Source organism: Astyanax mexicanus, chromosome 11 (assembly GCF_023375975.1).
Source record: "Astyanax mexicanus isolate ESR-SI-001 chromosome 11, AstMex3_surface, whole genome shotgun sequence".
Classification (NCBI taxonomy): Eukaryota; Metazoa; Chordata; class Actinopteri; order Characiformes; family Acestrorhamphidae; genus Astyanax; species Astyanax mexicanus.
Genome location: NC_064418.1, coordinates 29722659 through 29737503, shown reverse-complemented (window position 1 = coordinate 29737503; position 14845 = coordinate 29722659). Strand labels below are relative to the sequence as shown.

The following is a 14845-nucleotide window of genomic DNA, read 5'->3' as shown; positions in this document are numbered from 1 at the left end:
TCCCACTTGACTACACTGGTGAAGTTAGGTGGTTTGTGTGGTTGTTGAAGATGCATTGCTGCATTGCTATAAAATCAATTCTATGTGCATCGGCACTATCATATATGTAGCAATTTTTAAAATTTGACTTTTAAAACTCACAATTCAGAGGATCCAGTTATGTATAAGAGAAACCTATACACAGGCCAATCTGTATAATGTTCTGAACATGCTTATTTATTCAGAAGGCATTATATAAAGGCATTTTCCTGTAGAAAAACATTTTTTCTGCTATAGGAAATTGAAAACTACAGAATGACCCAGAGTCTTACCTGATGCTGTGCCCTCTGTTCTTCTAGCTCAGTAACTGCCATCTTCTCTGGCTGGTGATTTCTGGCTCACTGAAATGAGCTGCTTGTCTGCAGAGACTGGCACAAGCAAAGCTGCAGTCATGCCAGTTAGTAGAGTCTGAAGCGATGTGCATGTGGGGAAATATAGACAGTAAACTGATGCAAACTGTCTGCAAGTAATAAAAACATATCCTCACATCCCAAATGGACTGGTGCCCTTTTTGTGTTGCATGGTTTTCATAGTAACCTTTATATGTAAACATTGAGGATGCAAATAATATTAAACAAAACCTGTACAAAAAAAATGTATATAGTTTTTTCTTTTAAACAGGCCTGTATTGTCACAAAAAAAATAACAAAAAAGCCACAAAAAACAATGGCAAGTTAAATACAGTTTTTTTTCTTTCTAAAGGGCAACTTCAAGCCGAAACATAAGCCATAGCCAAATTGTGCCACCTAGACAGAAATAGCATGCCTGTGCAGTAAAAAAAAAACGAATTCATTTCGTCAATCAGATTTGTTTGTTTTAAACATTTTTAACCTGAAGTTGTTGCAAAGTAGTTTCACTGACTTCTACTAATAAAACAAAATATCAGTACACATACAACATACATTTTTTTTATTTTTTTTTTTATTCTTTAGAGTTTCAGGTTAATACAAGAAACAACGATAGAAGACAGCATTAAAAAAAAATACAAACTAGACAAGGGAAAATAGGAAGAAAGAAAAAATATATATATATATGTGTTAACCAGAGGCAAGTGAGAGTTCATCACAAATTATTACAGTTCTTTTACATTTCTCGTTTTTAGCTATTCTAACTGATTTCAAAAATAAGGTAAAGTCCAGCAAAAAAACATCAAATTTTGGTATTGAGGACAAGCATTTGCATCGGTGAATGTAGTGTTTACTTAACAAAATGAACATATTAATGATATACTCTATATCTAGCTCGACGTGTGAAAAAAAACAAATTATATCTCCAAGGTTAAGTTTCATAGATATGTTGGCTTTCTTCAAAAAGAAAGAAGCAAAGTCTCGCCAGAACTTAGAAACGATGGAACAATAGAAGAAAAGATGTGATACTGATTCACAATCCGAATGACAGAATGAACATTCAACATCTATAGCTTTAAATTTTGCAATTCTCTCATTCGTAGGATATATATTGTGAAGTATTTTCAAATGTACTTCTCTAGCTTTATTGGGGATACAAAATTTATAAGGTAAAAGCCATGCTTTTTTCCAATTTATATCTGGGATCATAGTATTCCAAAAAAATTTCCCTCTAGGTGTAATATATTTCCTTGAATGAAATATACTCCTTATTGATTTATTAGTGCATTTTAGGTCAAAAATACAGACATTGCCTACTAAAAACTGATGTTCCTCTTTCCTGACCTTTTCATATGAGATGTGACTTTTCATAAGATGAACAAGACCGTTTGGGATCGCTTTTATAACCGAATTGAATTCTTTATAAACTACAGGGAAACAGTATTTATCCATAAAATTACAGTAAGTATAAAGGTTCCCCTTTTCATCAAATAAATCGAGCAAATACTCAATTCCTTTTCTGTGCCAGTTCTCAAGGTAAAGTGATTTACATCTTGTCAGGATTGATTCATTATTCCATAACTTTGCTTTGTGAGGGGAGAAATTGTGTACAAAGCAAAGCTTCCATGTTAAAAGAGCCTGCTCATGAAACTTTGAGAGTTTTACAGGAATTTTGGTGGGAGAGAAATTGCAAGAAAGAAGCAATTCTAAACCCCCTACATTTTTAAATATATTGCGAGGGATAAAAAACCATATTGAATCAGGTGACTCAATACATCTTTTAACCCAGTTGACTTTAAAGGTATTATTCACATCAAGAAAATCTAGCATGTCCAATCCTCCACTAGCTTTCCCTGCGCATACTACAGCCTTTTTTAAGTGATGATGCCCATTTTTCCAAAAAAAATTAAAAATTAATTTGTTTATCTGTTTACAGGTGGAATCCTGTATAAACAATGACAATGCTGGGTAAACAAAACGAGACAAGCCTTCTGCTTTTGCTAAAAGGACTCTTCCTAGAAATGAGAGGTCTCTCTGAAGCCAGTTATTAAGCATTAAATTTGTGTTCTTTAGTCTGTTTGCAAAATTCTTTTCCTGTCTGACCTGAATCGCTTTGGATATGTAGATTCCTAAATATTTAACTTCATCTTTGACAGGAACATTCTCAAATGATTTTTCAGCGTTATCATACAAGCAGAGAATTTCACACTTGGGTATACTTAACTTTAACCCTGATGCCTTTGAAAACAAATCAATAATCTTCAAGGCATTGGCAATATAATCTTTACTATGCAAAAAAATTGTTGTATCATCTGCAAGTTGAGATGCGTAACTCCTTTCCAAATATTGATAATCCTTTAAGTTCCAGACTGTTTTTAATAGCTAGGGAAAGTAGTTCAACTACTGTCAGGAAAAGAAAGGGCGATATTCCACAACCTTGTCGAACCCCTCGATTAATATTAAATCTAGGGGAAGTATTGGGTACTAAAATAATTGAACTATTAATATCCGTATAAAACATTTTAACAATATTAATAATTTTTTCCCCGAAACCAAATTGTTTTAAGGTTGAAAATAAAAAATCATGTTCGATAGTGTCAAACGCTTTGTAGAAATCTAAAAACAGAATGATAGCCTCTGAATCAATCAAGTGTGCATAGTCTATAAGATCCAAAACAAGTCTTATACACATACAACATACATCCTTCAGGTAAGCAAATCAAAGGTGACAATAGCAATAAAAAAACTCCATCAAAGCTGCAGGAAGAAAACCCAAGGGGACCCATCCTCCTGTAATCAAAACATTATTGATTAAAATACTCTGTATACTAGAGATCCATCAAAATGCCACTTTTTACCACTAAATAAATTAAATAACCTAAATGTATCTTTAATTTTAATGTTTTTTTAATGAAAACAAAATAAAAATCTAAAATTTAAAATATTTATTAAACACTTAACCATTTTAATATCCAAGCATACAAAACAACAAATGATTATACCCATTTACTTCAGCAGTACATGTTTAGTCAAATATTTGCCTCAGTAGTGCTCTCCTAATCATGTATTTGTTTCAGTCATAAATTTACTTCAGCAGTGCAATCTGACATAAAATAATTTTTTTTGCTGTAAATTAATCAGATTTCAGACATATTTGTTCAAATACCAAAAGCGCTTTTTTATTTATTTTCTTTTCTTGTGCAATTATGTTTTTCTAATCATTTCTACAATTAGAAAGGCGTTTTGAATTAGCAGTTACCCAATTTATCACTTGAGACTTAGGCTCAAAGATATAATTAGGCTTCACACATTCTTACAAAATGGCAGTTTAATTACACAACTCACACATCTGTTCACACATAGCAAAAACTTTTTCTTTGTTCATTTTCAAAGACTGTAAAAAGTTATGTCCTATTTTTCTGACCTGAAATACAAACTAATCAAACTCATGAATATGTGTCTTCAGTTAATTTTAAGTTCTACTTATTTACAGAAACTCAGTAAAAAGGAATGAGCTGGGACCAGCAGGGGGCAGTGTTGTTAAAAGATGAATGAATAAATTTCAACAGCAGATGGCACTATGTGGCCACATTACTAGACTATGAACTTAGGATATAGACCTCAAACCCTCCACAGTTTCTACTTTCCAATAAGTTTAAAATCTAAACCTACACTATATGGACAAAAGTATTGGGACACCTGCTCATTCATTGCTTCACTGGTCTGAAGGATATTTAAATTATATAAAGGTTTATCTTGCTTTTGGTGTTTTTGGTTTGTTTTTTACTGTCCAGACATGGTCGTCTTAAGCCCATTAAGATCAAGAAATACCATCCAGAACTGGCATAAATGTGACTAACACTACACAGTATAAAGAAAAGTAAATGACTGAATGTCAGTATTTTAGTGAAGCTTGTTTAATTCCTTGATTTTAGACAAATATCAAGAAAATATGAATAGTGAAGTTGAAATTTACAGTATTTTCCCTGTGTGGCATATTCAGAAAAAAAATCTTCTTCAGTCTTCTTTAAAATGGGTCCACTGAGACTCATGAAGTTGCTTAAATAAACACCAAGACTGCTAAGCTGTATTTACATAGATACAAAAGGGCATAGAATGAATTATCACAATACGTTTGGTTTGTTTAAAACTTTTTAATCACTACATTAAATTGTGCAATTATTTCCTAGCTTTGTCATCTTAATTTATTTATATATGTATATATGAATAATAATTCTGCTTTAGGGATGCACTGAAGTAGGAATTCTGGGCCAATGCAGCTATCCAATAATACACAAGTATATATATCAGCCAATGGTGGTAATGATTTACACATTTATAATTTACAGAGAGATCAGACACCTTGATTATAACTTTAGAAATAAATGTAACATTTATATACCTTACATTTTAGCTTTTAACCTACTGTATGCAAACAATAAAATTAAATGTTTATATTGGGAAACTTAATTCACTTTTTTGTTTTAGGTGTGTTTAGCTAACTGGTTCTTACATAGACTATTCACTGCTTAAACCCTTTTTTTAATTAACATAAAATAATAAATCTACTGAAACTATTAAAAACAATTAAAATCAATTAATTGTAAAGTAGTACTGCCACCCTGTTGTAGTAGCACAGCCAGCGTTGCTTGGTCTTTTTCAGGCATACTATAAATGTCAGCAAATATTGGTTTGAAATATTTAGACATTGGCCGATGCCAATGATACTGAAAAAAGCAATTATCGGCCAATACAGATATAATTCCAAAATCATTGTGCATCCAGAAAGTGTACAAATATCTGTAAGGAAATATAAAACTATAGAAGTCATGCTCTTTTTATCTTCAGCTTTTTACAGATGTTGTGATATTTGCATCTAGAATTTACTGGAACATAATTAAATCAGTTCTTGGGGTTTACACAATATTACCTCTGTCATTGTATGATATATTCAGAACCATATACATTTTGTTCTGTAAACATTTTAGTTGTTTGAATTTCTGCATCCACTGAATCAATTCATTTGAATAACAGTGTTTAAACACAGTGCTTTAAAGTCCATGGCTGTTTCTCAGTCTGTGTTATTGTCTGTATGTTTTTTTCTTTTTGTGGACTTGGGAAACGTCATCATTCGCAGCTCAAGTACTGTTCCATTTAAAAGTTCGTTGTTAGTTCACAGTTACTATATGAAAATGTGCTTCTTCAATTTCTGAGAAGGGTAGCCCCATTAACAGGAAACAAGAGGGTGATGTCATGAAGTATGCAGCTGTTTCAGTTACAGAATAACCGAACAGCATCCTCCCGTTCTCAGGAGTATGCACTTGAGTCGAACTTACCAAGTCCACAATTATGTACTCCGTGAAATGGCCCATATCAAAATGAAAAAACAAACAAACAAGTGACTGTTCTAGAACAGATTTTATTACATGACATTTTTTAACAGGTTTAGAATATTTTTGATTGTTTTGGCTGTCTTGGTCACGTGACATCGTATTCAGGAGCTCCTCCATTTTCACTGCTGTTGTGTTTACGTTGATCTCTGTAGAAACACGTGCTCAAAGTGTAACTATGGTGCATAGCAGTGGACAAATAGCTATTTTATCTAACGCGAGGTGACGAAAAGATGTGACTCCGGACGGTAATAAAAGAACCGGAGGACCACAGAGTTCAGTGAAAAACAGTAGGAAATTCAGCCAGCAACAACCACCAGAGGGCAGGATTAAGGTGTCACAATCTACTTTTTTCAGAAGACTTCATGAACAAAAGGACTGAGGCTTTCCCAGATAAATCCACTATTAGTGAAGTGAATAGGAAAACCAGGCTGGAATTTACCAAGAAGTACAGAGACCAGCCTGTGGACTGATTATGGACTGATGAGGCTAAAGTTTAGAAAAAGAAAGGATCCGCTCATGATTCCAAATACAAGCTCATCCGTGAAACAGAGTGAAAGTAGTGTCATAATTTGGGCTTGCATGGCTTCTTCTGAGATGGGAATCTTCATTGATGTACAACCCAGATGTCTACAACCTTACTGTTTCAATACTTTTTGATAGGACTGTATATTACCCATAATATGGTTAATTAAAATGCTATTGTCTATAAAAGGATATAAATGCTTTGTTGTTATGCTATTATATTATCGTTATATTATCATTACCATTAAATATTGATTTTTAAAAATCAAAAAACTTTTAAAACTTTATAAATATGAACTTGTTTTCTTTGCATTATTTAAGCTCTGACAAGCTCTGCATCTTTTTCTTATTTCAGCCATTTTCTGCAAATAAATGCTCTAAATGACAATATTTTTATTTGGAATTTGGGAGAAATGTTGTCCGACGTTATAGAATAAGATTTTAAGTTTACTCAAACATATACCTATAAATAGCAAAATCAGATAAACTGATTCAGGAAACTGAAGTGGTCTCTTAAAATAAAATTTTCTCCAGAGCTGTTTATATACGACAATAGTATCATTTATCACAATAATTTCTGGTACGATATATTGATCACAATTATTATTATTTTTAATCGTTACAGGCCTACCAGAAATATAGTGAAATATATAATCTAATTTTGCCATATCACCCCTAATTGTGGCATATTTAGCTAGTCTCCGCTCACTCCAGTCCACCCAGTGCTGTCTGTGTACATGTGGATAATCAGGTCTAAAACAAGCTGCCAGCGTCTGGCGTGCTCTGGCGCCCGCCTGACGTCATGACGGGCGCACCTATTGGCCAATGGGAGAGCGGGGCCGGTGCGCGAGCCAGTTTGTAAGCGTTTCTCCTCCGTCTCCATCCATTAGGGTTAGCTGCTCCTCCTGCGCCGCTTTACTGGCCCGGAACAGGAGCGTGTCCTGCGGGTCGGTGCTGCATATCAGCCCTGGGGGAGACGGGGGTCTGCGCGGCTGCTCTGCGACCCCTCACCGCAGGAAGGTGCTCGGCTGGGAGGAGGAGGAGGAGTCGCCGCGCTTTCAGAGCTGCAGGGGAAGCATGTAGCTCAGCAGCTCGAGCATCCGCGAGCCCGGCCACGGTAGCGCTGTATTAGCAGCAGCCAGTTAGATGAAGCTGGTTCTCTGCGCTAGCGAGACATTTTAGCTTCAGAGACAGAGGGGTTATCAGCACGCGACCTGCCTGCCTGCTGCAGCCTGCATGTGATGCATGTGCTGCTGCTATGTGTGGTAGTGGCTCTGGAAGCTGTGGAAGCTACGTGACCTGCGCTTCTGAGCTATGCTTTCCTCCTCTGGGATTATCGCGATGATAGCAGGGCATCCACAACCATCACAGAGCGATTTCTAATTAGGAGAAGCCAACCAGATGCAACACGTTGCTGCTGCTGCTGGCTGACGAGCAGGACCACCAGAACCTCGGGGTGTCTTTCAGCCGCAGACTTTATTCAGTAAGTGTGTGGTGATGGTGATGATGGTTGTTTGACTAATTGCTGGCTATTCTAAAGCTGGGCTGTCTGTTTTGTCTGCCTGTCTGCAGTAATAGCTAAAAAACATGGACATGCACACAGTATATACACATATATGAAAAACTGGGATGTCAGTGTAGTGGTATTAGAAATAGCTGGGTATTTAATGATGATGTCATGCATAAAAACCTGCATTTCAGAGAGGGGTATAAGAGCTATGAGGACCACTTGACTGGTGCTTGATTACCCATGGACTGAGACTGGTACTGACCTTACACTGACTGAGAATGAAGAAGATGCCCTGTTCTCTCCTCAGATGCCCCCCTGTTCTCTCCTCAGAAAGCACTCTGCCTGATTGTAGCTGTGTAATCTATAGACATATGATTGTGGACCTGTACTGTCTCATATACAGAGTGGTCAGATATGCAGTGTTTATTATTATGCTCAAAAATCAGTTCAAGCATGTTCTGTGTTTACTAGCTATATTCTTTAGAATTAAACACACAGCAATTGTTTTTTGTTGAGAAATATTTAAACGTAAGGAAAAATAAATGTTATATGGGTTAAAGTAGGATTGGGCAATATGACTAAAAACTATAAAATAGAAGAGGAATCAGATTCACTTCTTTTATTTACCAAGTATGTTATACATCCCCACAATTTGTCTTGACGTGTAAGCACTGTTAATTGTGACCCTAATTGTAAGTGTGAAGTGTTACCAAAGAGATTACAAACAATCAATTATCTTGTAATACCTAAAATGGTAAGATGGTATATACACATAGTATATTTTAAAGACTAGGTATCAGTGTAGTGGTTTTAGAAATGACTGGGTATTTAATGATTATGTCATGCATAAAAACCTGCATTTCATACAGTTATAAGAAAGCTATGAGGGCCACTTGACTTGTGCTTGATTGCCCATGGACTGAGACTGCGACTGAGACTGGTACTGAGCTTATACTGACTGAGAATGATGAAGATGCCCTGTTCTCTCCTCAGCAAGCACACTGCCAGGAGTGCTTTATTACACACACACACACACACACAGACATCAAAGATTTTAGCTGTATAATCTGTAGGCATGTGGACCTACACAAGCACACTGTATGATGGTACTGTACTGTCTCATATACAGAGTGGTCAGACATGCAGTGCCTATTATTATTATGGTCACATAATATCAGCTCAAGCATGTTCTGTGTTTACTAGCTATGTCCTTTGGGATTGAACATAGGGCACCTGTTTTTGTGGAGAAACATTTAAACAAGTAGGAAACAAGTAGGAAAAATCAGACAGATGCTATTTGGGTGAAAGTAGGGCTGGGTAATGTGACTAAAAACTATAAAATAGAAGAGAAATCAGCTTCACTTTTATTCACCAAGAATGTTATACATGCACAGAATTTGTCTTGATGTGTCATGGCCATTTAGTAATGCTTGTTACTGCCATGAGTACTGTTAACTGTGACCCTTATTATACCAAGTATTACCAAAGAGTACAATCAATCAACAATCAATTCTCTTGTAATAGCTGAATGCAGATGGGATATGTATGCAGTATTTATAAAGACTGGGTGTCAGCGTAGTGGTTTTAGAAATTACTGGGTATTTAAAAATGATGTCTTGCATAAAAAACTGCATTTCATACAGGTATATGAGAGCTATTGGGGCCACTTGATTTGTGCTTGATTACCTATGGACTGAGAATGAGACTGAGAATGACCTTATACTGACTGAGAATGATGAAGATGCCCTGTTCTCTCCTCAGCAAGCACACTGCTAAGTGTACTATTCACACACATATCAAATCAATGATCAATGATTTTAGATGCATAATCCATTGGCATATGATTAAGGACAAGCACACTGTATGATGTTTCTGTACTGTCAGATAACCTGAGTTGTCAGTCATGCAGTGCTTTGTCTTGATGTCTCATGGCCATTTATTAATGTTCATTTCTCTCATAAGTACTGTTAATTGTGACCCTTATAGTAAAGTGTTACCAAAGAGTATTACCATAATTTACTTGTAATTACTAGAATCAGACATGATATACATGCAGTATTTCTAAAAGGCATTTTAGACAGGTGTTTGAGAGCTATGAGGTGCTACGAGGGACTTGTACTCGGTTGTCCACGGACATAGACTAGGACTGACCTTAAACTGACTGAGAATGAAGAAAGCACACTCCCCAGAAAGCCCAATGCCAAGTGTGCTTCACACACACACACACACACACACACACACACACACACACACACACACATCAAATATGATTGTAGCTGCATAATCTGAAGAAATGTGCTTGTGGACCTACACTTCAGTGTATGATGGTTCTGTACTGTCTCATATACAGAGTGTTCAGACATGCTTGGCCTGATCTTATGAGCATAATAATAAGCACTGCATGTCTGATAGGGGTGTCACGATTCTCTAAATCCTCGATTCGATTCTCGATTTTCTTTTTTCTTTTTTTTACAGCAGAGAGGCCTATGTCAGTTTTAGAGTAGTCTATGGTCAGTCATTGGTTTGATTTATCAAATTTACAATATCTAATTTCAAAAGGTGGGCTTGATATAAGTGATGCAAAGTGATACAAGTGATCTGTAATACACCACATTAGGTAGCTTAGAGGGAGGGATCGTCAATCCTCTTTTTGACTTCGAGGCTTGAGACCATGACATTATTTTGATCGATTTCGATGAGATATCGAAATTGTGACACCCCTAATGTCTGACCACTCCTTATATGAGACAGTACAGTACTATTAAATACTGAAGTGTAGGTCCAAAAGCACATGCTTGTAGATTATGTGTGCTTTCTGAGGAGAGAACAAGGCATCTTCATCCTCAGTCTGTATGTTCATTACTGTTGTAAGTACTGTTAATTGTGACCCGAATTGTAAAGTGTTACCAAAGAGTTTAACAATCAATTGACTTGTAATAGATAACAACAGATAGGATATGCATGCAGTATGTATAAAAACAGGGATGTTAGTATTATTAATTTTGAAATTACTGGATATTTAATGATTGTTGAGTAAAAAAACTGCATTTCAGACAGGTGTATTAAAGCTATGAAGGCCACTTGATTTGTGCTTGACTTGAACCGTTCATGGACTGAGGCAGAGACCATGACTGAGACTGGTACTGACCTTCTAATGACTGAGAATGAAGATGTCCTGTTCTCTCTTTAGAAAGCACACTGTCACGTGTGTTTAACAGCTGTGTTCTTTAGGGTTTAACATGCAGAACTTGATGTGTTTGGGGAGAAATATTTAAACAAGTAAAGAAAAAGTAGACAGAAATGCCACGTGGGTTAATGTAGGGCTGGGCAATATGACTAAAACTATAAAAAATAGAAGAATAGAAAGAATTACGCTGCCTGGCCAAACAAATCACCTGGATCTATATAAGGAAATGATCTGGAGTTGTTGCAGTGGGTGGATGGATGGATGGATGGATCCCTTTGGAAGGTTTCCCTCAGGGACCTCAGGGTTTCCAGCAGCATCATAACAGGGTACAAGAAATACACACAAGTAACAGAGGGAAATAAATAAATAAAATACAATATGCTAGTAAAAATACAATATACAAGTATCCAACTCTAGTCCAGCAGAGGAGTTAGCACAATATTATTGCACAAATGCTAGTCCTATTTCTGTTTTAATCAGTTTTTTATAAATTGTTGAACATAGTCTGGTTTATGTTTGAGTCTCTGTCCTCCTGTGACCCCTCTTCCCCTGTTGAGAGGAGTTGTACAGTCTGATGGCATGAAGGACAAAGGAGTTTTTAAACCTGTTGGTTCTGCAGTTGGGAAGATGGCAATGCCAGGATTCATGGGGCTGGAATTTTGAAAGAGTGATTCAGGAAGCATGAGATCATCATTTTCACACATGGATTGTTCACCACAGAGTCCAGACCTTAACCCCATTGAGAATCTTTGAGATGTGCTGGAGAAGGCTTTGTGCAGTTGTCAGACTCTACCATCATCAATGCTATAAGATCTTGGTGAAAAATTAATGAAAACCTGGATTTAAATAAATCTCTTGACATTGCAGAAGCTTATCGAAACAATGCCACAAACAGTGCTGCAATCAAAGCTAAAGGCGGACCTTTTTTTGGTCTGACAGTGTATTTGTCTTGATGTCTCATGGCCTGATATGTAACACGTATGTATGTAACAAGAGACCAGGCACATAATTATTAAAGTATTAAACTGAGAGAGAGAGAGAGAGATAAAAATATATAATATAATGAATGGAAGAATTTAGTAATATATGACCTGAGAATATAGTCTGCTAAAGTCTGTGTTTGCACTGTAGCCCAAAATAGTACAGGCTGATCAATAATGAATAGTTATTGAGCATTTATAGAGAAATAAATAATATTAAAATTTGATAAGAAACATTATTTACAGTATGCCCTCGGATAAAGTGAAGATTGTAACATTGACAGCAGTGCATTGCTTCTAGGGATACACTGTAACAGTAAGGATACTGTTCAGTTTATTCAAAGTGAGAGGTGGCCACTGTGGATGAGTGGTGCATTATGCTGCTGCTTTAATTGTGATGTTTTAGTGATATATTAATATGCGCAAGACTCTTTTGAGTGCCATCCTTTCAAAAAGCAATGTTTTTTTTTACACAGATAACTAATATAAATTATTTTTTGGAATTAAATCACACATAGGTGGTGACCTTTGTTGCAAGTGTGATATTTTGGGATGGTCATTTTTTTTGTGTAAACAGTATTCAGAAGGTTTTTCAAATCATGTCAATAGAAGACCCATGTTTTAATTCCATTAAAAGCAATTTTATAGTAGAGAAGTAATCCGAAGAACCTTTTAAATTGGTAAAGGCCTTACTCAAAGAAGCTGATCTAGTAAACGCTAACCACATGTCCCACACAGGGGGGCATCAAGTTAGAACATGAACCCGGATCTTCTCCAATTAACATTTATTTAATCCAGCCTAAAGACCTAAGGAAGTCTAGACAAGTCTAGCCTTTGCCCTAAAGCACCATTGCGCTGCCATATTGTGCTTTTTCTTGCTTGTCAAGCAAAAACTGTCAGCTCATTATGAGATTCAACCAGGTATGATAGAACTAGCACCAAAGTTTAAAAGCTTTTATTGTTTTTTGTTGTTGTTGTTGTTGTTGTGTACATGCAGTCAACCATCTTCCTAATATGGAAGGACAGATTGTGAAATTCTTAATTGCTAAACGAAATTGTGTGTCACAGTATATTACTAAAAGAGCAGCTCATTGCGGAGTTGCATTGCTTGCAAATTAAAAAGGTCTTGTTGACTCCTCAGCAGTGAATCGTGCACACGCCGGACTCCAGTGTTCACTGGAGTGCCCTCTTAATTAATATGCAGTCAATGCAGTTTTCAGGTTTTGAGTTACCAATGATAAGGGCTTCAGGGTCTCAGAAACAAGGTAACGGTACACCAACAGTATGTAAATGAAGTGATTCCCATTTAAGATTAGAAGGATAAGGCCTTTGGGCTAGTTTGCACCTTAATGAAACTCTGAGGTCTAAAAAAAACACACTAGTGGATTATTACAACGGAAACTGATTAGAATAGAAAAAAATGAACAGAATACAATTTTTTCCCTCTGTTTTCAAGTTCATAGGCATAATTGGTTTTCCATCTGCTGGTGGCTGTGCTGACTGCATAACAGCGTCGGGCTGAAACCAAACAAAAGGGGGACTGTTGCGAGCATAATGTTGGAAAATCAAGAAGTATGTTAATTGCCACTCTTGGGTACTCATCCTGCTCCACCAAAGCCCACAGTGATATACATATTGGTTCCAAACCTGTGTTTACAGTTCCTGATAGTATTAATTAGGTCGGCTTTTTTGTTAAGGTGGAGAGCTCATTAGTGGAATTTTGCGGGGTTGAAACAAATTCATGTAGACAGTGCTCTCTTCAGTCCAGGGCAGGTATTAATGCCAGGTTCTCATCACACAATTTAAGCTGTGATTTTCAAGTTGCCGACTGTTTTTGGAGAACGCCGACAAAAGCCTCAGGTCAGAGGCAATTCGGCATGTGCTCAGTGCTGGCTCAGTCACTTCGTGTGAAAGGCTGGGATGCATCAAAATGGAAAAGATTTGGCAGAGGATGAAACGAAATTAAACTTTTGGCTAAATTCTGAATACCAAACATGGCTTCTTTGCGCAGGTTTTTTTTTTTCTTCACATTCTGGATGAGTTCAATGTATTTTTGTTATGCTTTTCAAAACCTTGGTATGTATGAATTATTTGGTTCAGTTTTCATCAAACTTGTAGCATTTTCGTACAAATATTTCTGGTTGTCAAATATTTAAAGGTCTCTTTCTGCAAAAATTCCAGTTTTTCTTGCTCTTTGTGAAATACAATAGGTCTTTCTGAGTTATATATGCATGCTGCACATCAAACTCTTCCTCAGCCTCCATTGACTTCAGTAGCTAGTAAAAGAAAATACTCACAAAAACAAGTTATATACATGTCTTTTACATTTTCTCATTTATAACAGTTTCTGTTTCTTCTGTGTGTTCATTGTAAATTAGCACACAAACCGCCTATGTTTTGTGTTTCTTACCTATATTCATTTTATCCGAAAAAATGTCTTGTGCGTGAAATGACCTCAGTTCTTTTGTGTGTTTTCTGTAATCCTGCATGCCTGTACAGTGTGTAGCATTTTCTTGTTCTAAAACACTAGACCAACAGTATGCTGACATATAGAATGGCTACTGTGGTTCAGATACAAAACACTGCTGAGTAGCTTATGCAGGTTTCTAGGTTAAAGACTCTGAACCTACACAAATAAACGCATAACAAGTACAAAACCATTTGTAACTGCAACATATAATCAAAATTACCTACCTATTTAGCTAGATTGGCATCTGTCTTGTAGTCCGTCTGGTCTTTAAGCTGTCTCCATCTATAAAGTACATTGTTTTACTTCATATCTGGTCATGGAACATTTTAGAAGGATAACTAGGCTGCAGAACGCTACGCTTGCCAGTTATTAGTTTCATACCTGGCAGCCGGGGGTG

At 36.3% G+C, this 14845-nt stretch overlaps 1 protein-coding gene across 4 annotated transcripts in view; it reads left to right on the top strand.

Annotated features, from left to right (window-relative positions):
• Nucleotides 1–7149: 7149 nt before the first annotated feature.
• The window catches only part of galnt13 (UDP-N-acetyl-alpha-D-galactosamine:polypeptide N-acetylgalactosaminyltransferase 13), an 83300-nt gene continuing 75604 nt past the window's right edge, over nt 7150–14845 (top strand). For 2 of the 4 annotated variants that reach the window (XM_049485018.1, XM_022680375.2), the window contains exon 1: nt 7150–7784. The gene's annotated coding sequence lies outside the window, so the exon portion shown is untranslated. The remainder of the gene's footprint in view (nt 7785–14845) is intronic. The other 2 variants (XM_049485019.1, XM_022680376.2) reach the window with 2 other exon arrangements.